Source organism: Cavia porcellus, unplaced genomic scaffold (genome assembly GCF_034190915.1).
Source record: "Cavia porcellus strain 051 isolate PalLab524CR breed Dunkin Hartley unplaced genomic scaffold, mCavPor4.1 scaffold_5, whole genome shotgun sequence".
Taxonomy (NCBI): domain Eukaryota; kingdom Metazoa; phylum Chordata; class Mammalia; order Rodentia; family Caviidae; genus Cavia; species Cavia porcellus.
In genome coordinates, this window is record NW_026947488.1 from 51,460,718 (window position 1) to 51,488,284 (window position 27,567).

General features: G+C 37.5%; 1 pseudogene; it reads right to left on the reverse strand.

The window, feature by feature from the left end:
- Positions 1 to 341: 341 nt before the first annotated feature.
- Positions 342 to 27,473, reverse strand: LOC100725234 (vomeronasal type-2 receptor 116-like; annotated as a pseudogene).
- Between the last annotated feature and the right edge of the window lie 94 nt (positions 27,474 to 27,567).

A 27,567-nucleotide genomic window follows, 5' to 3' on the forward strand; every position in this document is an offset into this window, starting at 1 on the left:
GAACACGCACATCGCTCCCTCAAATCTACTAAGGATAAAATAAAAGGGGAAACCTGGAACCCAACCCAAGTGTCTCCTAGAAATATTCTTTCACATGCTCTCTTTATTTTGAATTTTCTATCCCTGGATGCCTCAGGCTGCTCCGTGATCCTGCTTCTGGCACACGCAGACACAAACACAATTTGCTTCTGTGTTATGGCGGGACCCAATAACCAACACCTGGAATGGCCCTGACCCTGTCCTCATCTGGGGCCAAGGCTCAGTGTGTGTTTACTCCAAACAGGAAAAGGGAGCCCGATGGCTACCTGAATGACTTGTAAAGCAAATAGACAGCCCTTCATCTAAAAATCCAGATGACGACCAGGAGTGATGCCATCTCCTGAGGCCCAAACCCTTTGTGTTCTCTTACAGGCAATGCTGGCTTCCGTGTGGATCACTGTCGGACTTCTAACACGACTACACCTGTGAGTAATGACTGATAATCCCCACCAACCTTGGAAGTGGTCAATCATTCATTGGGATGATCAAAAGGAGGTTACAACCTGGGTAGGATCAGGAAATCCAAATTTTAAGGTCCAGTCCTGTGTCCTTGTGCCCATTAATCCATGCCAAAATACATTGCCAGCATATTTTTGTCCTGCCATAGTAGGAGGCAGATCATATTGTAATTCCCCAGGACAATATTTTTGTTCCTACTGGGGCTGAGAAACAGCTGCTACAGGATGGGACCCCTACATACCTGATAAACATCTTAAAGTGGGGGCCATCAGACTGCCACCCATTGTGGCGCTCTGCCCATTCTCCCTCCTGGTGGGATAGCAGAACAGGCCAAATTTGCGATATAACAGATGTAACCATCACCACCCCTGATGAAACTGGCTGGCTGACAGGGCGCACCTGGGGAATGCGATATCAAGAATCTGGCTCAGACAGGGGTGGCCTTATTCTCATAAAAAGGCTCCTCTACAGATTTCATCTGTGCCCATAGGCCCAAATCCTGTTCTAAAGACAAACTACAATCTGTCCAATACAAATCCCCGTTACTGCTGTCCAAAAAACCACCATAAGACGCCCAACCCTTAGTGTTTCCCATGCCTTGCCATCCACCCCCACCCCCATACACCAATCAGATCACATACCTAACCCTCAAAATCCAAATTCTAACTTGTTCAATTTGATTGAAGGGCATACACTGCCTTAAATCACACCCAACTTGATCTCACCCAATCCTGTTGGCTATGCTTGGCTGCTCCTCCCCCATATTCTGAAGGAAAGGCCCTCAATTTAACCTTTAACAGTTCTTCTAGCTCATCTGCCTGTGACTGGGGCAATCACCACAAGCTGACTCTTTCTGACATCTCCAGTAGAGGGACCTGTCTTGGGGACTCCAGCCACCCCCCAGAACTGGCAGCACAACTCTGTGCCCATCTTCATTTAGAGTTCCAATGAAACAATTACCTCATCCCTCCCCCGGGAACGTCTTGGGCCTGCAATTTTGGCCTCTCACCCTGTATAGCAACTACTGTTTTTAACAAGTCTACAGATTTTTGTGTTCTTGTACAGGTTATTCCTCACATAACATTCCACCCAGGAGACTACTACCTCCAGGCATCAAAGATTGGCTATATGTATAAAAGAGAACCTGCCACGCTCACCTTAGCTGTATTACTAGGGTTAGGAGTCACAACAGGGATAGGAACAGGGACTACAGCTCTAGTGTTGGGAAATCAACATCTAGCTCAATTACAGGCGGCAGTAGATCAAGATTTAAAAGAAATAGAAACATCTGTAATGGCTTTACAGGCATCTGTGACATCTTTATCTGAGGTAGTCCTACAAAATAGAAGAGGACTAGACCTCCTATTTATGAAGGAGGGTGGCTTATGTGCTGCCCTCAAAGAAGAATGCTGTTTTTATGCCAACCACTCAGGAGTCATCAGAGTCAATGACTAAACTAAGAGAATGCCTCAAAGAGAGAGAAAAAGAGTGCCTCAGAGAAACTACCTTCTGTTCCATGTGGAGGGGTCTCTTCCCTTATATTGCCTCCCTCTTGGGACCCCTAACTGCTTTGTTGCTACTCTTAACTGTAGGCCCTTGCATTTTCCAAAGGATCTTGATGCTTCTTAACAACAGGCTTGACAAATTTATGGCAAAGCCCATTCAGGTACACTATCATCAGTTGGAGATGGCAGATTGACAAACTTACTGGGAAACAATCCTTACAAATGGCCCATGTGACAATGTGGGCCAATTGCCCTGAGGCACTGGACAGGCAGCCAGAGACGGGCAACTAGGGCACATATGTTATGCTATTGACCACCTAAGACAGGCACAGGACCAACTGCTGTCCTGCAGGCCCACAATGGGTAAGGCTCAATTGGGTTCATATGAAGAGTCCTTGACCCAAGACAGGCACTGTCCTCACAGGGCCTGCCATACTCCTAAAAATATAATAATAAGGGAGGAGATGTAGGGAGGAGCTCAAAATTGTGGCCACTTTCCTGCCCCTCCCACCTGAGGGCATTTTTGTGTGTCGGCCTACATTTCCCATGATCCTCCTCTGCCTATGACATGCACATCATAGGCACCCTTTCGCTTCAGCCTACGTCTCCCATAATTCTCTCCTGCTCACATACTTCCGCTTCCGCTTACCTAGTTGCCTACACATAATTTCCTGCTAGTCTGATAGGTCCACATCATATGAGAAGATACAAGCTGACCTATCCTATAAAGCCACATTCCCTTGGACTTTATATAAGCCATGTACACATCCTGAATAAATGAGACTTGATTGGAATCACTCAACTTGTCTTGGTCCCTCTTCCCTCTTGCCCTGCCCCCCATCCCCGTTCTCTCTCCAGGCAAGACCCACGGACTGATCCGCAGGCCAGATCACTATGCTGCAGTCTTCTATTCTATTCTATGTTACAGTACTATAGCTAACCATTATGCTAATATAAGCAAAGTCATCAAATTAGAGTTTCCTGTGGCCATTTCTTTGTTCTGAATATTGCAATGTACATACGATATATACTTCCTCAGAGAGTGACCAAGCATTTAATGACGTAGTCACAAAAGTGATACTATGTCACTAAAGAGGCATGCCTCTAAATTAAATTTAAGCACAAATGACAGGATCATTTGCAACTTTAATGAGAGGAACAAAAATCCATATGAAAATTAAAATTGAAATATGACTGATTTTAATGTTCATGAATATTACTTAGAAAAAGAAGTGAGAGTCAGTTATTCATTGAAATAAATTCCACATTGCAGTCTAATAACTGACAGTCAAAATTGTGAAGCATTCCCTCAGATCTTCCATGTATTTTAAGCAAAACAAGACCTTAAGAAGATTCTTTCTTACCGTATGTGTTTTCTTTCTGATTGTACATAGAGAATTCCTATCTGGTCTTAACAGAATAATGTAGCATTTAGGGACAAAGATGCAGCTTAGCAGCCCTGCACTGGAGGCCAATATGGAGAAGACCTCCATGGCCACCATGACCTTCCCCTTAATGCTGTAGTATACAGGGAGGAAGGTGACCGAGACACTGCAGAACACCAATATGCTGAAAGTCAGGAACCTGGCTTCATTGAAGGTGTCAGGCAGGTTCCTGTCCAGGAAAGCCACAGAGAACTCACTATGGCCAGGGTGCCCAGGTACCCCAGGACACAGTAAAAGGCAATGATTGAGCCCTTGTTGCAAATGATGATGATGTGTCCCTGTTCAGAGTGTGTGTCTGTGTCAATAAAGGGTGGATTTGTTCCCACCCAGATTCCACAGAGTGTGAGCTGGATTAAGGAACAGATAAGGATGATGTAGTTTGGTGCCCTTGATATCAACTGCTGCCTCATCCCTTTTCCTGGAGCAGTAACATGAAAGGCCAAAACCACAGTAATAGTTTTGACCAAAGCAGTGGAAACAGCCACTGTAAATACAATTCTAAATGTGGTCTGCTGGAAGATGCAGGTGGCTGTGTTGGGATAGCCAATGAAGAGAAAGGAGCAGAGGAAAGAGAAGGTGTAGGAGATGAGCAGAATATAACTGAGAGTGTGGTTGTTGGCTATGACTATGGGAGTGTTTTGGTACTTCACAAAGAGCCCAAGGACAAAAGCTGTGAGAATAGCAAGACTCAGGGCTGTGCAAGTCAGAGCTTTCCCCAAGGAATCTTCATAGGCCAGAAAAGTGACAGATTTTTGGAGACAGTGGTTTCTCTGAGTGTTGGCATACTGATGATCTGGACACTTCATGCATTGTTGCATATCTAGTAAAAGGAACTAGAATTGTCCTCCTTTAATTTCATTATTTCTTTCATAGTCACAGACTCAACCCCAGAAACTGAATTGATTGAACTAAATTGCTGTGATCTCTCTCTCTGTCTCTCTGTCTCTGTCTCTGTTTCTCTCTCTCTCTCTCTCTCTCTCTCTCTCTCTCTCTCTCTCTCTCTCTCTCTCTCTCTCTCTGTTCTATCTCCATTTCTGTCGGTCTGTCTGTCTTTCTTTTCCAACATTGGGGAAGTGAACTCACGGACTTTCACTGAGATACAAGCTAAAGCTGTGTAAATTCTTTATTTTGAGACAGGGTTTCCTTAGTTCACTATATTGATCAGGCTGAACTCTGACTTAAAGTCTTCCTATTCATCATTTCATAGTGCAGAATTGCAATCATGCATCATCAACCATGTGTTTTTCTTTTATTCTAGACACATAAAAGTGAATTATGTGGGACATAATTCTTAATCAACACTACTTATTTCTTGTGATTTATTGAACAACACTATTTTTTATTTTTCTACTTAATCTGGTATATTTATGAAAACATATTATGGTTTTCACAAAACAATAAAAACATACCTATCAAATAAAACCTGTATAAAGCAGGCTCTTGATGTTCATTCAATAAACAATCAGGTATGGGGAAATAAACATAACTTGTTAAGTTCTGGGAGAAAATTTATGAAGCATTTAATTCAAGGTAGATTAAGAGCATCCAGTTATAAATATTGTAGTTTTCCTCACAAAATATAGTGAAATGTTTATTACAATTGAACTCAGTTAGTAGGTCAAATTGGAAAAGACTAACCTTTCCATTATTCAGCCTTTCTATCCAGGATTGGGCTTTCTGGAACCATTTATTTAATGTTTCCTTTCCAAAATTGTTTTTCAGAACAGAACAATTTAAGCAACACAGTATTTCACAACAAGACAAACTGATATTACAGTAACTACCATAATGTCTCTTTCTTCAAATAGTCGCGCATACCTTCATCCACAGTAGTATCAAATATAACAAAGTAGTATAAAACCATTAAAGAAAGTATTATGGCTCATTCAGAGCCAAATAAGAAAAAATGAACAATGTTTACTATGATATCTCATTGTCCATAAAAATTTTGTTTATACTACCATAAAATCCAATAAGATAGTACATGATAGAATCAATGGAAACAGAAGAACAAAAGTATGGTAGGACTTCAAATCAAGATAATATTAAATCAGCACTTACTATTACAATGTCCTGTTTTCTTCAACATAGCTGTTCATATTATCACAGATAATATAATCAAAGAAACCAGGATAAAATCATTCCAACTAATGAATGGAAAAATTATAAGGCTTCAAAGCAATGTAATGGGAAATCATGATTACCATAGACTTTTATGTACACTTACCATTTCTTACACTAAGTAGACTATACAGTATTTATATATGTGAGTTTGATTTATTTTGCTTATGGGTATGGTCTCAAGTTTTATTCATTTATTATAAGTATCTCAATGTGATCATTCTTTATAGTATTCCATTGCATAAAAACACTGCAACATATTTATCCATTCCTCAGTTATTGGAAATATAAGTTATTTCCAAGATCTGGCTATTACAAATTGTGCTGAATTAAACATGAATACACATATATCACTGTGGTATGATGTTTTCAGTTCTTCTTGGACTATACCTAGAAGCAGAATAGCTGGATCAAATGGGACTTCCGATTCCAGCCTTTTGAGAAATATCGAGATTGACCTCCAGAATGGTTGTGCCAGTCTACACTCCCACCACAAGTGCAGGAGAGTTCATTTTTCCCCACAACCTCTCAGCATTTGTTGTTGGGAGTTTTTGTGTTCCTCATCCTTCGTTTTGGAGTGAGATGGAATCTCAGTGTGGCTTTAATTTGCATTTCTCTAATGAGTAATGAGATGTTCGCTTTTTAAAGGATTTATTTGCCATTTCTTTTTCTTCATCTGAGAACTGTGAATTCATCTCTGATGCCCATTTTTGGATAGGGTCTTTGAATTTCAGGAGTCTGATTTTTTAAAATTCTTTATATGTTTTAAACAGAAGTCCTTTGTCCGTGAGACTGCTCACTAAGATTTTTTCCCAGTTTGTGGATTTTCTTTTCACTATGCTGGAGATTTCTTTTCGCATACAAAAACTTTTTAATAAGATGTGATCCCAGTTATTGATTCTGGGAAGTATTTCCTGTGCAATTTGATTCCTGCTCATGAATTCTCTACCTACCCCTATATCTTCAAGATTTTTACCCAATTTGTTTTCCAGTGAAGTTTTGGGGGTCTTCTATGTAGAGTGTCACATCGTTTACAAATAATAATTTAACTTCCTCTTTTCCTATCTTTACTACTTTTATTTCTCTCTCTTGTCTAATGGCTCTGGCTAGTATTTCTAGTCCTATATTGAATGGGAGTGGTGATAAGGAACATCCTTTTCTCATGCCTAATTTTAAGGTAAAGGCCTTCAGTTTTTGGCCATGTAATATGATGCTGGTTGTTGGTTTGTTATAGATTGCCTTTATCATATTGAGGTAAAGACTATCTATTCCAATTTTCTGTAAGGTTCTTAACATGAATGAATCTTGCACCTTTTCAAAAGCTATTTCTGCATCTATAGAAATGATCATGTTTCTTACTTTTGGCTTTGTTAATATGGTGGATTACCTTTATTGATTTATGTATGTTGAACCATTAATGCATCATACTTGGTCATGGTGTACAATCTTCTTGATGATTTGCTGCATCCTGTTTGCTAATATTTTGTTGAGGATTTTTGTATCTGTTTTCATTAAGGACATGCGCCTGTATGCCAGGTGCCACGTCCAGCACGGGGAATGAGTCAGGTGAGAGACTGAAGACATAGGGAGACCAGTTGCTCAGGAGGCAAAAGGCGATTTATTGAAGGACTCCAGAGTTTTTATAATGTTTCAAAACAAAGAGCAGTACAAGTCACTGCAGGACACTTTCTTGTGCATGCAGCAAAGGTAAACATGTTCTTGGGCCCATGAGAAACTTCTTTGTTGTGCAGCCCAGGAGGTAAACATGTTCCTGGGCTGATGAGAAACTTCTTTTGTTTATGTTATGAAGCTATTCCCAGGTTATTATCAGCGCGATGCTTTGTGTAGAAGGCTGAGGTTACTGCAGGATGAGGAACTGGTTGAGGTCCAGGTTCAGCGTGTGGTTTTCCACACCCATTCACTGCTGGACCCCTGGTTCCTGTGCCCAACACCTGTAGCTCTCTTTTTTAGTTGGGTCTTTCTCAGGTTTGGGTACTAGAGCAATATTTGCTTCCAGAAATGACTGAGGAAGAATTGTCTCCCTTTCGATTTCATTGAAGATTTTAAGGAGAATTGGTGTTCTCTTCTTTGTATTTCTTGTACAATTCCACAGTGAATCCATCTGGGCCTGGGCTCTTCTTTGTAGGTAAGGAGTTAATTACATTTTCAATTTCATTAATAGAAATTGGATTACTCAGCAGTTTTATATCTTCTTGACCCATCTTTGGTACTTCATATGTTTCTAGGATACTATCCATTTCTTCTGTGTTATCAATCCTATGAGAGTAGAGGGTTTTCAAATATGTGTTTATGATCTTCTATATTTCCACAGAGTCTGTAGTGATTTCACCTTTTTCATTCCTTATTGCATGAATTGGAGCTTTTTCCTTCCTTTTATTCATAAGGTTGGATAGGGGCTTATCAATTTTATTGGTTATTTCAAAGAACCAACTCTTTGATTCAATAATTCTTTGGACTGTTTTCTTAGTCTCTATTGAATTAATTGCTGCTCTGATTTTTATAATTTCCTCCCTTCTTTTGGTTTTGTGCTTGACTTGCTCTTCTTTCTCAATGTTTGAGGTGTAGCATCAGGTTGTTTATTTGTATTCGTTTTGTTTTCCCTATGTGGGAAGTCTGTGCAATAAATTTTCCTCTAAGGACTGCTTTCATTGAATTCCACAGAGTCCACTTATTTGTATTTATATATTCCTTTGCTTGTAGGTATTGTTGAATTTCTTCTTTAATTTACCCTGTGACCCACTGATTGCTCAAGAGTGTATTATTCAATTTCCATATGTTCCTGGGGTTTTGCAGTTTGTTTTATCATTAATTTCCAGTGTCATGGCACTATGATCTGATAACATGCACGGGATAATTTCAGTTCTTTTGCATTTATTTAAATATGTGCTGTGGACAAGTATACGTTATATTTTAGAGAATGTCCCATGTACTCCTGAGAAGAATGTGTATCCTGATGTTGTTGGATGGAACACTTTGTATATGTCTATCAGATCCATTTGTTCACAGGTATGATTCAGTTCTGTTCTCTCTTTGATGATTTTCTCTCTGGTTGATCTGTCCCTTGGTGTCAATGGTGTGTTAAGGTCTCCCTTTGTAATTGTTTTATTGCTAATTTGATTTCTCATTTCTATTAATACTTGCTTTGTATAACTGGGTTCTCTGGAATTTGGTGCACATACATTTAAGATTGTTATCACTTCCTCTTGAAATTTTCTCCTAACCAAATTGTAGTGACCTTTGTCTTTTAAGATCATTCTAGGTTTGAAGTTCACATTGTCTGCAAACAGAATAGCTACTCCCACTTTAGCTTCCTGTTGCATGAAGTATTGTTTTCTTCCTTTGACTTTCAGTCCGTTAATTTCTTTTTGGGTTAAATGGGTTTCTTTTAGACAATGGTTGGATGTTGTTTCTGGATCCATTCTGTCAATCTGTTTCTTTAAAGTGGTGAATTGAGACCATTTACGTTAATGGTTATGACTATTATATATTAGTTTTTTGTTGACATGCTGTCTTTTTGCTGTTGCATGTTATCTTTCCATTCTGTTTAATTGACTGCCTTGCTTAGTGTTTTTTTTAAATGTGTATCTAAACCATCTTTCAGTATTCTTTGCAGTGTTGGCTTGGTGGTCATGAAGTTCTTCAGCTGTTCCTTTTAGTGGAGGTATCTTATTTCTCCATCCATTATGAAAGATAGTTTTGCAGAGTACAATATGCTAGGTTGGAAATTATTTATCTTTAGGATCTGAAATACTTCACTCCATGCTCTGCTTCACTTCATTGTGTGTGTTGAGAGTCTGCTGTGATGCTGATAGGTTTTCCTTTATAGGTGATCTGTCTTTTCTCTTTAACAGCTTTTAATATTCTGTCCTTATGTTGGATTTCTCAATGTTGATTATTATATATCTGGATGTAGTTTTATTTTGATTATGGCTTTTTTGAGTTCTATATGCTTCACGAATCCTAATGTCATTTTCCATTCTCATGTTTGGGAAATTTTCAGCTATTACTTCTTTAAACAGCCTCTTGATATCATTTGCATTGTCCCCTTCTTTTTCATTTATCCCTTTCAATGTTATGCTGTTTTTTCTTTGCATCATCTTGCAGCAGTTGAATTATTATTTCTTGCTTCCTTGTTATTTTTAAAAGATTTTTCCTTTCCTGTTCACTAGCTGAAATCTTGTCTTCAAGGTCTGAAATTCTATCTTCACTTTTATTGACATGGTTTTGACAACTTTCGATGGAATTTTTGATTTCCTATATATATATATATATATCTTTGAATCTGTTTCATGTATTCTGTTTGTTTCTTATGTTGTTAATCCATCTTCTTATTTTTTTCCTCTAGTTTTTTTAACTGTGTCTTCTTTAGATGTGTTCAGTATCTCTTTCATTACTTTTATCATTTCTTCTCTTACCTGGGAAATTATTTTTGTTTGAATTCCTTTAAAGCTTCCTGGGGTTGCTTCTTTATTTCAGTTGCTATTATTTCAGGTTTGTGACATATATTTTCCTCAGTGTACATGGCTCCAAGGATTTCTTGGGATGTGCTCGAGGTTTGAGATTGCCTTTTGGTCTTTTGTTTGGTAATTTTCCTATATTTCCCTGTTACAAGTGTTCCAATCTTCTGGGGGGCATTTTGGAAGTCGTCTCTTGTGCCTTTGGCTCCTGTGACTGAATGGAGTTTGCTGAGCATGGTCCACTCAGGCTGACAGGCTGACAGGACCTCCCATGACACCTCCAGTGTTTCAGGAAACTTGGTGGAAACCTAACTACTGTGGCTGATGGTCCAAAGCTCTCCCTGGCCAGGGAACAATGTGCTGGAACTCACTTCACATGCTCTCAACTAAGCTGATTGAAGAAGGTGGCTGGGAGTAATCGAGTTGGGCAGCAAAACCTCCCAAGCCTAGTCTAGTGTGGCTGGGTGCTGGGTGGGTCATTGAGCACTGGGAGTGATTATCTGAAACTCTCCAGGGGCTCGGGATGATGAGTCTCTGTTACATTTCATTGAACTGATCTAGCTCTAAATTAACAGAAAGAGCCTGTGCTAAACTCTAGGAAATTAAGAAGTATTAAATAGTAGAAACCAAAGGAAGTAGTTACAAACTATTTGCTGCCCTAATGCTTCACTCAGAATAAATATCACATGAGAAGAATATCCACGGGTTCATTTTATCTCCTTTCTTAACTTCATGGTTGAGGTCCTCAATCCTTTCTGCAGTTGCCAGGCCAGAAGCTGAGCAGAGTTGGAGACGGCTGGGCAAGTATGCAGTCCCAACCACGGGTTCCTTCTGGGGTGTGTGGAGCCTCGGGCTCTGTGAGCCACTGTGTCTCAGTGCTAAGCCGAGTGCCTCAGTTGTGCCAGGGGCTCTGGGTTGTGCCAGTCACATGGCCCAGACACATTGAGCAATTTGCCCATGGGCTCAACAAGTGGGCAGCAACACAGTAACTCTGAACTTTCCAGCTCCAGTCCCAGCAAATACATACTCATGCACACACACATGCACAAAGAGAGCCTCTCACAGGTGAGCCAATAGGTGCTAGTGGCTCATTGGCCTCATTTTTCCCCTCCCTCCAAAATGTTTTGCATAATTAGTTTAATAGCATTTTCAAGATTTTCACTACATATTTAACATTTTGAAATTCTGAAAATGCAAATTTTCAAAATTTCATGTACTACAGTTTTATGACTGATTTGCATAGTTTTTTAATAGCAGATTTGTATTTCATTGCTCAGACATAAATCCATTTATCAATTTATTACTTTACATGGTATTTACCTTTACAAACTAATATCATGGGAAAATTAAAATGTTTATATTTCTGTCTTCCCAACACAATGTTTTTGACCTTACTGCACTAGCTAACATCTCCACTGTAATAAATAGTGATACAGAAAGTTCTTATGTCCTTCTTTCTTCCAAAATAAACCATAAAATGTAAAGAGTGCTGTAAGATAGATTAAAAACTATTTTTGGCATGCAGAAACATTTCTCCTGTCTTGATTTTTTAAAAATGTTATTTTAAAGAAGGTAACATTGAACATAACAAAATAGAATAATATAGATCATAAACAAGAAATGTAAGAGACACAGATTTCAAAGCAAGACAGCCAGAGAACTTCACTGTCTATCATACTGTCTCTTGTTTTCTTCCAAACAGTTTTCCATGTCTTCACATACAGTGAATTCATACAAAACAAATGGTATAAAACAGATCAGAACAGCATCAAGATGCCGTTTTAGGTCAAGATCAAGAAAACTACCAACAACAAGTGCTGAATAGGGTGTGGAGGAAAAGAAACACTCTGAACTGTTGATTAGAGTGTATAATGGTGCAACAACTATGGAGGTCAATCTGGAGATTCCTCAAAAAGATGGCATTAGAAGTCCCATTTCACCCAGCTATTCGACTTCTAGGCATATTCTCAGAAGAACAGAAAACATCATACCACCGTGATATATGTGCTCATGTTTACAGCAGCACAATTTGTAATCACCAGTTCTTGGAAACAACCTAAGTGTCTGTCAACTGAGCAATGGATAAAAAAGTTGTGGTATTTTTATACAATGGAGTACTACTCACCTATAAAGAATGATCACATTGAGATATTTACTAATAAATTGGCACAACTTGAGACCATACTCATAAGCAAAATAAATCAAACTCACAGGTATAAATACTGTCTAGTCTCCCTAGTGTAAGAAACGTAAGAGTACATAAAGACATGATTCTGCATTACATTACTTTGAAGCCTTTTAATGATTACATTCATTATTTGGAATGGGTTTATCCTGGTATGTTTGGTTTTTTTTATCTGTGGTAGTATGAACAGCTATTTTGAAGGAAATAAGTAATTATAATAGCCAGTACTGATATAATGTCATCTTACTCTGAAGCCCTACCATGCTTTTGCTGTTATGTTTCCATTGGCTCTATCATGTTGTATCTTATTGATTTGTATTATATGTGATAGTATAAACAAATTTTCTAGTGAAAATGAGATAACATAGTAGCCATTGTTTTCTGTTACTTGGTTCAGAATGCCCTGTAATACTTGCATTCCCTTGAATGGTTTTATACTATTTGGTTATATTTGATACTATTTTATATGAAGTTATGCTGAACTCTCAGGATACATCATCTAGGTTGGAGGATATTTTCTTTCAGGTGTTGGAATACTTTGCTCCAAGCTCTTCTTGATTGGATGGTTTGTAATAAGAAGTCTGTCATGATTGTGATGGGTTTTCCTTTATAGGTGATCTGTTTCTTTTCTCTGACTGCTTTTTATTTTCTGTTCATATGATGAAGTTCTGGAATCTTGATAATTATGTTTGGGTGTTGATCTGTTTTGTTTGTAGCTGGATGTGGTTCCATATGCCTCATTCATCTGAATATCATTTCATTTTCCTATGCTTGTGAACTTTTCCTTACTTATTCCTGTGAATAGACTTTGTATGCCATTTGTGTTACCCCTGCTTCTTTACTCACATTTTTAATTCTTTAGTTATAGATCCTTTTGTCATCTTGAGGCCTTTTTATTGGTACTGCCTGTTTCCTTGTTATTTTTAAGAGATTTTTCCCTTCATGATCACACATTGCAAACCTATCTTCAAGTTTTGATACGCTATCTTTACTCTTTTTCAGACAATTTCGCCAGTTTTCAATGGAGTTTTTAATTTCTTGGTAATCTGTTAGAATCTGTTCTATGTATTCTACGTTTTTTATATATTCTTCATCAAAGGTTCCTCTCCTTTTTCTGTGTTCCTCCATTCTTCCATCTGTGTGCTCTTCAGATGTACTTAGCATTTCTTTTATTAATCTTCTCATATCCTTGAATAATTGTAGTATTATTTTAGCTTTCAGTTCTTCTATAAAGTCATGAAGATATTTCTTTAAGTCGCCTGATGCTGTGTTCCATATTGCATGTTTGCTGTCCTTGATCTCTTCTGTATTTACCTCTCTTGGGCCCATATTCCCTTGGTTGGTGGCTGGAGGTTTTTTCTTATGTTTTTGTCTTGTCACGTATGTTTTTGTCTTGTCATGTTTCTGGTTTCTTCCATATAGGTGGATGGTGGATATCCCAGCCTCTTTCTGTATTCATATGGTTCTTCTGAACCATGCTGTGTAGAGATTGCTGCCATCTGCAGTTTGCTGTTGATCATTGAGGTGCAAGCACAGGCATTGTAGGCTGGACCCTCCCCTCCAAGCCAGTGAACCAACAGGGGCCTGACCACATTAGTGTGTGCTGCATGAATGGATCCTTTTTGTGGCAACTTTGGGGGCAATTTTATCCCCAGATAATTGTGTCCCGGCCAGGGGTATAACCCTACCAAAGCAGATCCCACCAATATTCTCTGGGAGAGTAGTGGACAATGGAAAACTACTGCAGCTCCTGATTCAGGACCGTCCTGCCCAATTCCAATATGTCATCCATCTGCCCCACCCCCTCCCATGAGAGTACAGAATTCCAAGCATTCATTGCAGGTTAGTGCAGGTCTTCATGCTGGCTCTGTTCTTCATTGTGATGCATCCTCCTGCCAAGAGCATCTAGCTCGCAAATCCCCAACTTCAACGTGACTGTGAGTGGTATCGGTTTGGCGAGATCACCCCCAACCTTGAGTTGGACTGGCTCAGGTGGGAGCAACTTGGCTGTGAACTAGATCAGTTCCAGTGAGAGTGTGTCTGGCTCCAGCCTTCTATCCATGATTTTCTTTTGTTTTCTTTCTTTTTTTCCCCCCTTAATTATTTCTTATGTCAGGAAAATGCCTCTCCTGTCTTCCAGTCTTCTCCATGGTGGTAAATTCTAGTGTCTGAGCTATTTTTTCTTAGAGAGGTTTTTTTATCTTGCTTCTTATCAAAGTGCCATCTTCCTCAGTGTTCTTCTCTCTTGATTTTTAAGAATTACTTTTATTGTTTATTAGTAAATTATGGAAAATGTCCCATTTCTTTAAATTTTTTTCATTAATTAATATTAGTTACTTTTCCCAGAATTTAAAGGAATTTTCATCATTTACAAACAACATCATATAGCTCCTCTTTTGAAATGAATTGTTTTCTCAAATTTTCTTTTCAGTAAAAGTGTGTGAGAAAGTCAATATTAGTAGACTTTTGGATGTTATGACTTTCACCAAGGATATGCATAATGAACATAATTTGGGGGAAAATTTTGAACTATTGACTCCAAGATTTTACTAGATGTAGTATTATGACATATATTTTTTATTTATGACCCTTTTGCCAACTTTTCCTGCAATTGTGTAAGCTTCAAGTACAGTGACATGAAATTATTTGTACTGTAATTTCATATGAAAAATTTTCTTTGTATCTAACAGCCAACTATTCAGAATTTGTATTGTGGTATATTATGCTTTTTTGCTTTTTGTCTTTCTTTTTTATGAAATGTATTAAAGGTTTTCATTTCATTTTTATCAGGATCAGTTAATTTTTTCTTCTCTATGTGTCTTAATTTTTTTAAAAATTCTGCCATATTCTTTTTTATTTTTCATTCTCTTTACATGAAAACTTCTCTTCATTTTTCTAGTTTGTGATGAACATTTAAAATGTGTAACTTCAGCTTTTAATTCAGTGATTCCATATTAGTACATTAGTATAGAAATAAAATCTTTTCTTAGTATTGTTTTATTCTCAAGTCACAATAAGTTCTATCTTCAATTATATGTGATTTTTAAATTGTGTATTAATCCATTGTGTCTGCCACAGATTACTGAGAATTGCAGTAACCATTGCTGGATGTTGTGTGCTCTATATGTGCATGTAACTCATGTAAATAATATTGCCATATCCCTCTACTCCATAAAGAACAGGAAGTCAAATTAATAGCATGATGCATTATGAGTCTTGATGTATTTCACGGAACACTCAGAATCACACTAAGTATATTCTGAAACCAAAACATATATAAGCCATTTTCAAAACCTTAGAAAATTACCAGTAGTAGTGGATCCAACATGTGGTGGTTTATCAGAAATTCAAGTATTACCAAAGTGCATTTTATGTGTACAACAATCTTCCATATTGAATTTCTGTAAATTTTCTATACTGTGTTTCTGTTTTCTTTCTCATCTCACATATATATTGATGTCATAGAATGACCTTTAGCTTAAGTCATTAGAATGTTATAAAATGAGTGAATATGGTATTTGAGGACTTTTGTTAATCCTAACAAGAATTCATGCTACCACTTCTTGTTGTGACTTATACCGATGGTACTGCTTCTGTAGAAATGCCCATGGGGGCCTGCCTACGCCCTCAATTCTGGAACCAGGGTGGCCAGAGGTGAGTGTCACTGCATCATCCTGAGCCCTGGGGGTTTAAGATCATTGCTCCCACCAGCCAAGGAACTTCTTAGCTTCTTACCACACTCGACCAGCTCTGGAAGGTCTTGGCCTGCATGCCCCAACCCCAGTGACCTTCTCTCAATCCTGGGAACTGGGCAGCTGGAGGTGAGTGTCCATGCACCATCTTGAGCTCTGGGAATTTGGAATCATAGATCCCACCAGTCAAGGAACTTCACAGCTTCTTGCCACACTCGACTAGATCCACAGTTCTTGGGCCTGCCTCTGCCAACTTCCCAGCTTTCTGCTGTGCTCTGCTGGCTCTGCAGATCTTGGGCCTGTCTGAAACCTCAATTCTGGAAACTGGGCAGCTAGAGATGAGGGTCTCTGCACCATCCTGAGAGCTGGGAGTTTAAGATCATTGCTTCAAGTGGCCAAGGAATTTCCCAGCTTCCTGCCACACTTGACCAGCTCTGCAGGTATTGGGCTAGCCGGCCACACCCTGAGTGACACTCTCTCAATTGAGGGAATGGGGCAGCCAGAGTCACAGGAGCTGAGGACATAGAAGATAATTTACAACATGCCCAGGGATACCCTTGGAACAACACTTGAAACAGGGAAAAATAGGAAAATGACAAAATGAAAGACCAAAATACAATTTCAAACTTCTACCCCATCCCAAGAAAACTTAGGAGCTATGTACATAGAATAAAATATATGCCATACACCTGAAATACATGAAATAATAGCAACAGAAATAAAGAAGCAACTCCAGGAATCGTTAAAGGAATTCAAACCAAAAGTAATCTCCCAGGTAAAAGAAGGAAGGATAAAAACAATGAAAGAGACGCTGAACACATCTAAAAAAGACACAGTTAAAAAAAATAGAGGAACAACAACAACAAAAAAGACAGAATCCCTGGAAGAACAACATAGGAAACAAACAGAATACATGAAGCAGATGCAAAGAGATATACAGGAAATCAAAAATTCCATTGGAAGTTATCAAAACCACCTCAAAAATGAAGATAGAATTTCAGACATCAAAGACAAGATTTCAGTTAGTGAGCAGGAAAGGAAAGATGTTTGAAAAATATCAAGGAATCAGGAAATAATAATTCAACGTCTGCAGGATTATGCAAAGGAAAAATAAGTTTGATATTGATAAATAAAAAGAAGGGGACAACCCAAATATTTAGAGAAGTAATAGTTGAAAATTTCCCAGAGAGATGAAAGTTGGAACTGACATCAGAATCAGTGAAACATATAGAACTCCAAAAAGCCTAACCAAAATAAAACTACACCTAGACATATAATAATCACCATCCCAGAAATCCAACATAAGAATAGAATATTAAAGCTGTTAGAGAGAAAAGAGAGATCACCTGTAAAGGAAATCCTATCAGCATCACAGCAGACTTCTCATCACACACAATGAAGTCAAGAAGAGCATGGAGTGAAGTATTTCAAAGCCTAAAGGAAAATGATTTCCAACCTAGAATGTTGTACCCTGAAAAATGATCCTTCATAATGAATGGAGAAATAAGATAATTCCATGACAAAGAACAGCTGAAGAACTTCATGATCACCATGCCAACCCTGCAGAGAATACTGAAAGGCAGTTTAGATGCACTTAGGAAAAAACCACCAAGCAAAGCAGACAATTAAACAGAATGGAAAGATAAAGATGCAGTAGCAGAAAAAAATGTCCCCAGCAAGTCAATATATAACAGTTATAACCATTAATGTAAAGGGTCTCATTTCACCAAGTAAATGAAACAGACTGGCAGAATGGATCAAGAAACACCATCCAATCATATGCTGTTCAAAAGAAACCCATCTAACGCAAAAGGATACTCAAAGACTGAAATTCAAAGGAAGGAAAACAATACTTCATGGAACAGAAACTGAAAAAAATGGGGTTAGCTATTCTGTTTGCAGACAATGTGAACTTCAAACCAAGAATGATTAGAAGAGATAGGGGAAAACTTCAAAAGGATGAGATAACAATCTTAAATATATGTGCACCAAATTCCAGAGAACACAGATACTATGCAAGTATTAACAGAAATGAAAAATCAAATTGGCAATAACATAATTATAATAGGAGACTTTAACACAACATTGACACCAAGGGACAGATCAACCAGAGAGAAAATCATCAAACAAACAACAGAACTGAATCACACATGTGAATAAATGGACTTGATAGACATATACAGTGTTCCATCCAACAACATCAGAATACACATTCTTCTCTGCAGTACATGTAACATTCTCTAAAACAGACCATATACTAGGCCACAGAACATATTTAAATAAATGCAAAAGATTTGAAATTATCCCATGCATGTTATCAGATCATAGTGTCATGAAACTAGAAATTAATGATAAAAGAAACTGGAAAAATCCCACAAATACATGGAAATTAAACAACAGACTCTTGAGCAATCAATGGGTCACAAGAGAAATTAAAGAAAAAATTAAACATTACCTACAAACAATGAAAATACAAATACAACTGACCAGAATCTGTGGGATGCAATGAAAGTGGTCCTCAGAGGAATATTTATTGCACCAAGTTCACACATTAGGAAAACAGAACAAATAAATATAAACAACCTGATGTTACACCTCTAACAAGAGCAAGTCAAGCACAAAGCCAAAAGAAGGGAGGAAATTATAAAAAATCAGAGCAGAAATTAATGTAATAGAGATGAAGAAATCAATCCAAAGAATCAGAGAATCAAAGAGTTGGTTCTTTGAAAGAATAAATAAAATTAATAAGGCCCTAGTAAACTTTATAGAAAAATGGGGAATAAAAAACACAAACTCATGGAACAAGGAATGAAAAACGTAAAATCACAATAGACTTTAATAATACAAAAGATCATCAACACCTATTTTGAAAATCTCCACCCTCATAAGTTTGATAACACAGAAGAAATAGACAGATTCCTAGAAACATATGAAGTCCCAAAGCTGAGTGAAGAAGATTTAAAACTGCTGTATAACCCAATTTCTATTAATGAAATTGAAGATGGAATTAAGTCCTTACCTATGAAGAAGAGCCCAGGCCTAGATGGATTCACTGTGGCATTCTACAAGAAATACAAGGAAGAATTAATGCCAACACTCCTCAAACTCCTGAAATTAAAATTGAAAGGGAAGCAATCATTCCTAAGTCATTCTTGGAAGCAAATATTACTCTAGTATCAAAACCTGAGAAAACCCAACAAAAAAGAGAACTACAGGCCAATCTCCCTAACGATCACAGATGCAAAAATCCTCAATAAAATACTGGCAAACAGGATTCAGCAAGTCACCAAGAAGATTATATAACATGACCAAGTGTGATTCATCCCAGGCATGCAGGAACGGTTCAACATTCATCAATAAATGTAATCCAAAAAAATAAATAAATAAATAAATGTAATCCACCATATCAATAAAGCCAAAAGTAAGAATCACATAATCATTTCTGTAGATGCAGAAAAAGCTTTTGATAAGTTGCAACATTCATTCATGATAAGAATCTTGCAGGAAATTGGAATAGATGGTCTTTTCCTCAATATGATAAAGGCCATATGACAAACAAACAGCCAGTATCATACTAAGTGCCCAAAAACTGAAGGCCTTTATGTTAAAATCAGGCACAAGACAAGGATGTTCTTTATCACCACACCTATTTAATATACTACTGGAAATACTAGCCAGAGTAATTAGACAAGAGAGAGAAATAGAAGTGGTGAAGGTATGAAAAGGGGAAGTTAAATGATCATTATTTGCAGATGGCATGATGCTATACATTGAAGACCTCCAAAACTCCATTGAAAGACTCCAAGATCTAACAAATAAATTCAGCAATGTAGCTGGATACAAAATCAATACTCAAAAATCAATAGCATTCCTATACACTAACAAGAAAATCACTGACAGAGAAATAAGAGAAGCCACATCCTTCACACAAGCATCCAAAAAAGACAAATACTTTGTAATTTTTCTCATGAAAGAAGTGAACGATCTATATAGGGAAAATTATAATATACTGAAAAGGAAATTGAAGATGATCTCAGAAAATTGGAAGACATCACTTGCTCATGGATAGGAAGAATAAATATTGTGATAATGGCCATTCTCCAAAAACTGTTATACAGATTTAGTGCAATCCCAATGAAAATACCATAGACATACTTCATTGATCTAAAGAAATCACTCCTAAATTTAACTGAAACCAGAAGTGACCTAGAATAGCAAAGACAGTTCTAAGCAGCAAAGGTAAGGTAGGAAGCATGACAATCCCTGACTTGAAGTTATACTGCAAAGCAACTGTAGTAAAATCAACACGGTGCTGAAATAAAAACGGAGCAGAAGATCAATGGAATAGATTAGAAGATAGCACCACAAATACAAACATACTCAACTGCCTCATTTTTGATAAAGGATCCAAACACGTTCACTGGAAGAATGACAGTCTCTTTAATAAATAGTGTTGGATAAACTGCCTCTCCATATACCAAAAGCTAAAGCTAGACCAATATCTATCACCATGTAGTAAATTAAACTTTAAATGAATCAAAGATCTGAATATTAAAACAGAAAACTAAAATAATTGGAAGACAAATTGGTAAAAACTCTCAAGACATATGGGTAGGTACAGAATTTATGAACCAGAATCAAACCGCATGGGAAATACATTGCAGAATCAATAACTGGGATCACGGGGGGTCAAGAAAATGGCTGCTTGCTAGAGGATCAGGTGGAGAGTCTCTCTGGAGAAATCATATTAGAAGCTAGAATATGACAACGTGGAGAGGGCCAGACAAATGGATAACGATTCTTATTAACCAAGACAGTGCAGCTGGAGGATTTAAAGTCGTGCTGAGACTGTGAAGGCTGAAAATGGGAGGCTGCAAATCCCACTCCTTTAAATCAACAATTTGACCCATGGTCCCAACAGGAAAAGCTGTGTTGGCTTTTGACTGCCGCACTACACCAGAGGACTGCCCCGCTACACAGAGGAGATCGTGAAAGGCTTTTGAGCTCCAAAGCCGAACTCTGTTTTGTGCTGTGCCGGGAGTGCACGCCACACGGGTTTCTGACCGTTCCACACTGTGCCAGGAGTGCACGCAGCACGGATTTCTGACCATTCCGCACTGTACCAGGAGCGCAGGCTGCGCGGATTTCTGACCGTTCTGTGCTGTACTGGGAGATCCGCGCTGTGCTGGGAGCGCAGGAAAGGTGGGTGGCGTGGATCCTGCCTCATACAGAGAACTAGTGGGAGACATCTTGAGTTTGGGCAGTTCTGCTGTTCTGGTGCTCCTGTCACAGAGAAGTCTGGAAGAGAACAGCTGGGATTTGGGCAGGACCCTGTGCCATAGTGACATTAGTCAGCTGCTTCTGGTACAAAGAGAACCGGCAGGAGCTACTGGGGCTAAACCAAGCCTCTGCTTGGAGCCCAACAAGCAGATACAAAATAGTCACAACTCAGTGACATCCAGAAAGTACAGTCTAATATACAGACTGACTAGCGCAGAGGCTGGAGACTAGCCTGTACCGCCCCTGCATCCCAGCCTACCCGAGATAACAGCAAATTGGGGAAGACAGCAAAAACTCAAGTCAGCACGCTTCTGAAAGGCCCTAAGCAATTTGGAGAGGGCCAGAGAACCCCAGGACATTCTGAAAGAAACCAGAAACATGACAAGAGATAAAAATTTAAAAAAAAAATCTCCAGCTGCCCAACATGAGAAAATAAGCCCAGGAGAAGTAAACACCAAAGAGAACAAGCACAGTAACCATCCATTGCTCGACACAGCATCAGCTGAAATTAAAAAGTACCTTCATGATCTCATAGAAGAATTTAAAGCTGTACTCCTGATTCAAGTGAGGCAAGATATAAAGAGATTAATTAAAGAAATGACAAGCCCCGCCCAAGAGAACACAGAGGAAAGAACTGAGGAAATCAGAAAAGAAAGAGAAACTTCTAAAAAAGAATTTAAACATAACTTAGAATGCATGAAACAGATCCAAAGAGAATACCAGGAAACTAAAAACTCCATTGAGCACTGGCAAAATGCCTTGACAGAAACTAAAGTCAGCCTTCAGAAACTTGAAGAGAGATTTATGGCATATGATCGTGAAAGAAAAAGCCTCTTAAAAATAACAAGGAACCAGAATGAAGCAATTCAAAAACTAGAAGATGACAAAAAGATACATAACTTAAGAATAAAGAATGTGAATGAGGAAGCAGGAGCAACCAAAAATGAAATACAAAGAATATTCACAGATATATTAAAGCAAAACTTCCCATATATTGCAAAAAGAAATGATATCCAGATAAAAGAGGCATTCATAACACCAGCTACCTACAACCAAAACAGATCTACGCCTAGACACATAATAATAAAGATTCCAGAAATCCACCAAAAGAACAGAATATTAAAAGCAGCCAGAGAAAAGATGCAGGTTACTTACAACGGGAAAACTATCAAAATAACAGTGGACCTATCAACACAAACTCTTAAGTCAAGAAGGGAATGGGGAGAAATATTCCAAGTACTGAAAGAAAATGGTATGCAACCAAAGCTCATATACCCATCAAAACTCTCTCTCAAAATTAATGGAGAAATAAGATATTTTCAAGACAAGGAGGAACTGTGGGAGTTCATGGCCACCAATCCAACCCTACAGAGAGTGCTGAAGGACATTACAGAGAAAGAGAGGAAGAGATACCAGGATTCCAGCAACAGTGGCAGAGAGGCCTCAGTGAATGGGGCAGACAGTGGAATGATGGAATAAGGTGGACAAAATATAGTAGAAAAGTGGAGTAGCAGACATGAGGCAGAGACGGTAAGCTATAGTCTTTAGTATAGACAGTGCTGAAACTCTATTAAAAAAAAGAAAAAGGCAGAGGTCATTGATAATGGTGTATAAGGATTTAAAAGACATAGTAGTCTTATGGACATATTTAGTTTGAATTTAATATATACTGGTCTGTCCACTCATGTCAGATTTGAGGGCACAGACATCTTGACCCAAAAATAGCAGGTTATACCATGGTAACTATCCTTACTTTCCTATTAACTTAAACTGAAATCTTACAATACTTACATTGTCTTACTATGACTGATCTTAATTGAATCTGAATCATAAGACTATGGGTTGGCCATGGCTGATTTTATTTGAAATTGGTATGCTTGTTAGTATCAACCCTAAAAGTAGAGGCAACTACTCTGAGGATGACAAGATGTAAAGGATATCCATACTGGTATTAATTAGTAACAGCTCTCAAATCCTACAATGCTGTCAAAGTTAAGTTTTTATAAAAATAGGTGATACTATATTTAACTATAATAAGCCAATGTGGTGGTCAAATGTATTGAAAATAACAAGAGGAAACATAGTAACTACGGAAGATCATCTATATTGTGGTCTTATATGTCTTATCCATTGCATGTTTTTCTAGGAAATTGTTTTGCTGTCTTGCTATGACTTGGTATTCCCTATAACACAGAGAGGATAGATATATATGTAGAAATTCACACATGGGTTTTTTTTCTTTTTACTTATTTACGGGAACAGACTATATAATGCAAGATGTAATGAACAGATACTCTGAGGAAGAGACGCTAAGAAACCCGAGGCTAATTTTGTAGCGTTATGATAGAAATTCTAGCAATACTAATGTTCACTGATAGAATGACATTGGACTGGTTTCTTGAGTTCAATTTCAGCATATGTAGAGATGGGGACAGCTATCACAAAGAGAATGAGAGATGCGATGGTAGTTACTAATGTCTTCCCTAATTTGGTACTTGAGGACCTAAAAAGTCTCCAATGATTTGATTAGTTCTATAATATACAGTAAGTATATAAGGTGGGTGAAGATGGGGACAACTATTTTTAAGAAACTAGAGACAGTTAGATAGACAATGAAGATCTCCAGTGGGCTTGCTACGAAATCTGTATTTCTTTAAATTGTTTTTTTAACTGCTATGTTCTGTTTTGATATGTTTAATCTTACCCTCTTTGAGAAGTAAAACAAATGTGTAGGACTGATAACCATATTACTGAGCTCTTGTTTGATCATAGAGCAAAAGGGTTTGTAATGTCATTTTATGAATGTCATTCTAAATAGTTTAATTCTATAACATGAACAGCTATTTCTAAGATGACAATGTGTAACTTATCAACAAGCAATTTCTTACCGTTTGTTTTTCTGTAAGTTTGTATTATTTCTACCCTTTTTTTAATCTCCATGTATTCTTTTGTCTCCTTTTCTTTAAATAAAAAAAATAACTGGGATCACAACTTATTAAAAACTTTCTGCATGTGAAAAGTATAGTGAATAGATTAGAACAGAATAGAAGAATAGAAAGCACATGTTGATCATAGTGAAAAGAAAACCTATAAAATTGGGAAAAATCTTAGTGAAATGTCCCTCAGACAAAGGACATCTGTCTAAAACATATAAGGAGTTTTAAAAAAGCCAACACCCAAAATTCGAAGATCCAATCCAAAAATGGGTATCTGAGATGAATAAACAGTTCTCAGATGAATAAACACAAATGGCAAATAAATACATGAAAAAATGTTCATCATCATTACTCATTAGAAAAATGGAAATTAAAACCACACTGAGATTATATTTCACTCTTCAAAGAATGGCCAGGATCTAGTAAAGTACCAATAACAAATGCTGACGAGGTTGTGTGGAAAAAGGAACTCTCCTGCACTGTTGGTGGGAGTGTAGAATTGTGCAACCATTGTGGTAGTCAGTCTGGAGATTTTTTCAAAAAGCTCAGATTGGAAGTCCCATTTGTTCCAGCTACTCCACTTCTAGGCATATTCCCAGAAGAACTGAGAGCATCATACCACAGTGATATAGGTGCACCCATGTTTATAGCAGCACAATTTGTAATAGCCAGATCTTGGGAACAACCTAAGTGTCCATCAACTGAGGAGTGGATAAAAAGTTGTGGCATTTTTATACAATGGAGTACTACTCAGCTATAAAGAATGATCATATTGAGATACTTATAAATAAATGGAGGTAGCTTGACACCTTAATAATAAGTGAAATAAATAAAACTCACATGTATAAATACCAAATAGTTTCCATAGTGTAAGAAACAGTAAGAATACATAGAAGTATGTGGTCATCATGATTCTTAATTAAATTGCTTTGAATCCTTATAATTTTTTCATTCATTGGAAAATTCATTGGAATGGTTTTATTCTGGGTTGTTTTATTTTATTGCCTGTGATGGTATGAACAGATATTTTTAAGAAAACAAGACATTATAATAGCTAGTGCTCATTTAATATCTTTAAGTCCTACTAAGCTTTTGATCTTCTGTTTCCATCAGTTTTATCATGTTGTATCTTATTGAATTTTATTATATATGATAGTATAAACAAAAATTTTTATGGACAAGGAGATAATATAGAAACCATTGCTCATTTTCAGTTAGTTGGTTCTGAATACCCTGTAATACTTTCATTTTCTTGAGTGGTTTTATACTGTCTTGTTATGTTTGATAGTATAATGTATGAAAGTATACTCAAATATTTCAAGGAAAGAGACATTATGTTAGGTACTGTTTTGTTGTGTTGTCTTGTAGTGAAACCCTATGTTGCTTAAATTGTTCTGTTCTGACCTGATCTGTTATGTCCTCTTTTATCTTAATCTTTATTAAAATAAAAAAAGAAATGTGTATGACACTCTCCCAAAGTGTAGCTATTGTCAAGCATAGTTTGTGTGAATATCACCCTTAATAATTCTGTGGCACAGAGTACACTTCATGCCATCAGCTATTTCCCTCATGCATGCATGCCTTCTGGGAGAATGTGAATGAAATTCTAGGAATTGAGATTGTGCTGCGCTATCAGTGTACTGTACATCAAAGACATCCCTTTGTCTCCAATCAAACAGTCTCTCTGGGTACCTGTTTTATGTATTATGCACTGGAAAATTGAAGTATACCAGACTGTTGTTTTTTGAATGTAAACTTAATGTAGTTTCCAAGAACATAAAGGATTGGCATTTATTCATTTATCATGTTAAACACCATAATGGAGATGATAATTGCAAATTGTAAGGTGATGGAAAGAGCTTTGTTAATAAAAGTAAATGCCTTTAATGGAAGCACACAAATGAATGAAAGTGGCTGACTGTGGTGGCCCATGACTCTTATACAAGGTGATGATGAGACTAAAATATTACATTCACATTTTTTAGGTCATCATGCGGGAAAATTGGTAAGGTTCTGTTTTACAAAAAAAATGGAGGCAACTGGATAGGTTGGCTATTAGCTGACTGCCTTCTGGTTCATACACACTAATATGAAAGAAATGTGAGCAAGAAAATAAAAGAAAAAGAACTTAGAGTTCAGCAAAAAGTAGAAAATGTAATGATAAAGGGAGTGATAGTTCTCAGTATGACTAATTGCTCAGTGAAGGAAGGATTTTATCAGTGTGTCATATAGAAATCTTTTCCTCTTGTATGTTGTATAGTTACAGAATTTGAGTATAAAACATGTGCTCACCTGTCTGATTGGCAATCTCATCCTCTGGGTGGGGATAAAGGGCAGGGCAAGAGAAAAGAGAGACCGAGACTTGCCGGGATTCCATTTAAGACTCATTTATTTTTAAAATGGCTACAACTTATATAGGGTGGAGGCGGGTGAATGGGGCAGAAAGAGGGCACATAGGTCATTGTCACAGCTGGATATATGATGTAAGCAGGAGAGGATTATGGGTAATGTAGGAAGACATGAGGATCATGGGAAATGTAGGCTGAAGCAGGAAGTTGCTTACATCATGCGCATTGTAGGCAAGGGGAGGATCGTGGGAAATGTAGGCTGACACACAAAATGCCCTCAAGTGGGAGGGGCAGGGCAGCAGCTGCCATTCTGAGCCGCTCCCTATACTGGGCAAGGCAGGCAGTCAAAACAACAGGCAGATTTCCCCTCCTGAGGGATTTTTCTAAATCCAGGTTTGCAACTCTTGCTGCAAACAGATTGTGGAGTCTAAGAAAAAAATTTTGGAAATTTTCAATGCTTCTTTCTTCAGAGAGATAAATCTAATTTGTATACATATTTAATGGCTATAATATAATTTAATGTCACTTTTGTTTAATGATATTAAATATAGAATTATTTATAAACATTATTAAATGAGTACATTTCTTTCCCATTCATGAGAAAGCTGGTAAGGAAATTTTTTCAAATTAGCATTTGATTTTTTTCCAAACTCTCCATGTAACAAAATCGGAAGCAAAACATCTATCACAATATTTAGGTTATCTTTGTTAGTGAAGTGCATCATGATTAGGCCCAACATACTTCTATAATTCCTGTGGCCCGTTCTATCATATCATTAGACAAAGACAACTTTTGCTCAAGTGGAATATGTGGGGAAAATATTCCCAATTTTACTTTAAGTCTAAGACTTTATGGAAAATTCCAAAAACTGAGAATGTCATACACTGAATCCAGTTTGCTTCTATTATCCAAGTTCACGTGGTCTCCAGCAGAATTGTTAAATTGGGTATTTTTCAGAAAGGGGTGCAGCGAAAAGAGGCACATTATCCTGTGGTGAACATGGCTACAGGAGTAAGACAAAGCATGAAGGTGGAATGCTTGGAATTGTTTTTAGTCCCCTTTTATAAAGCAACTTTAG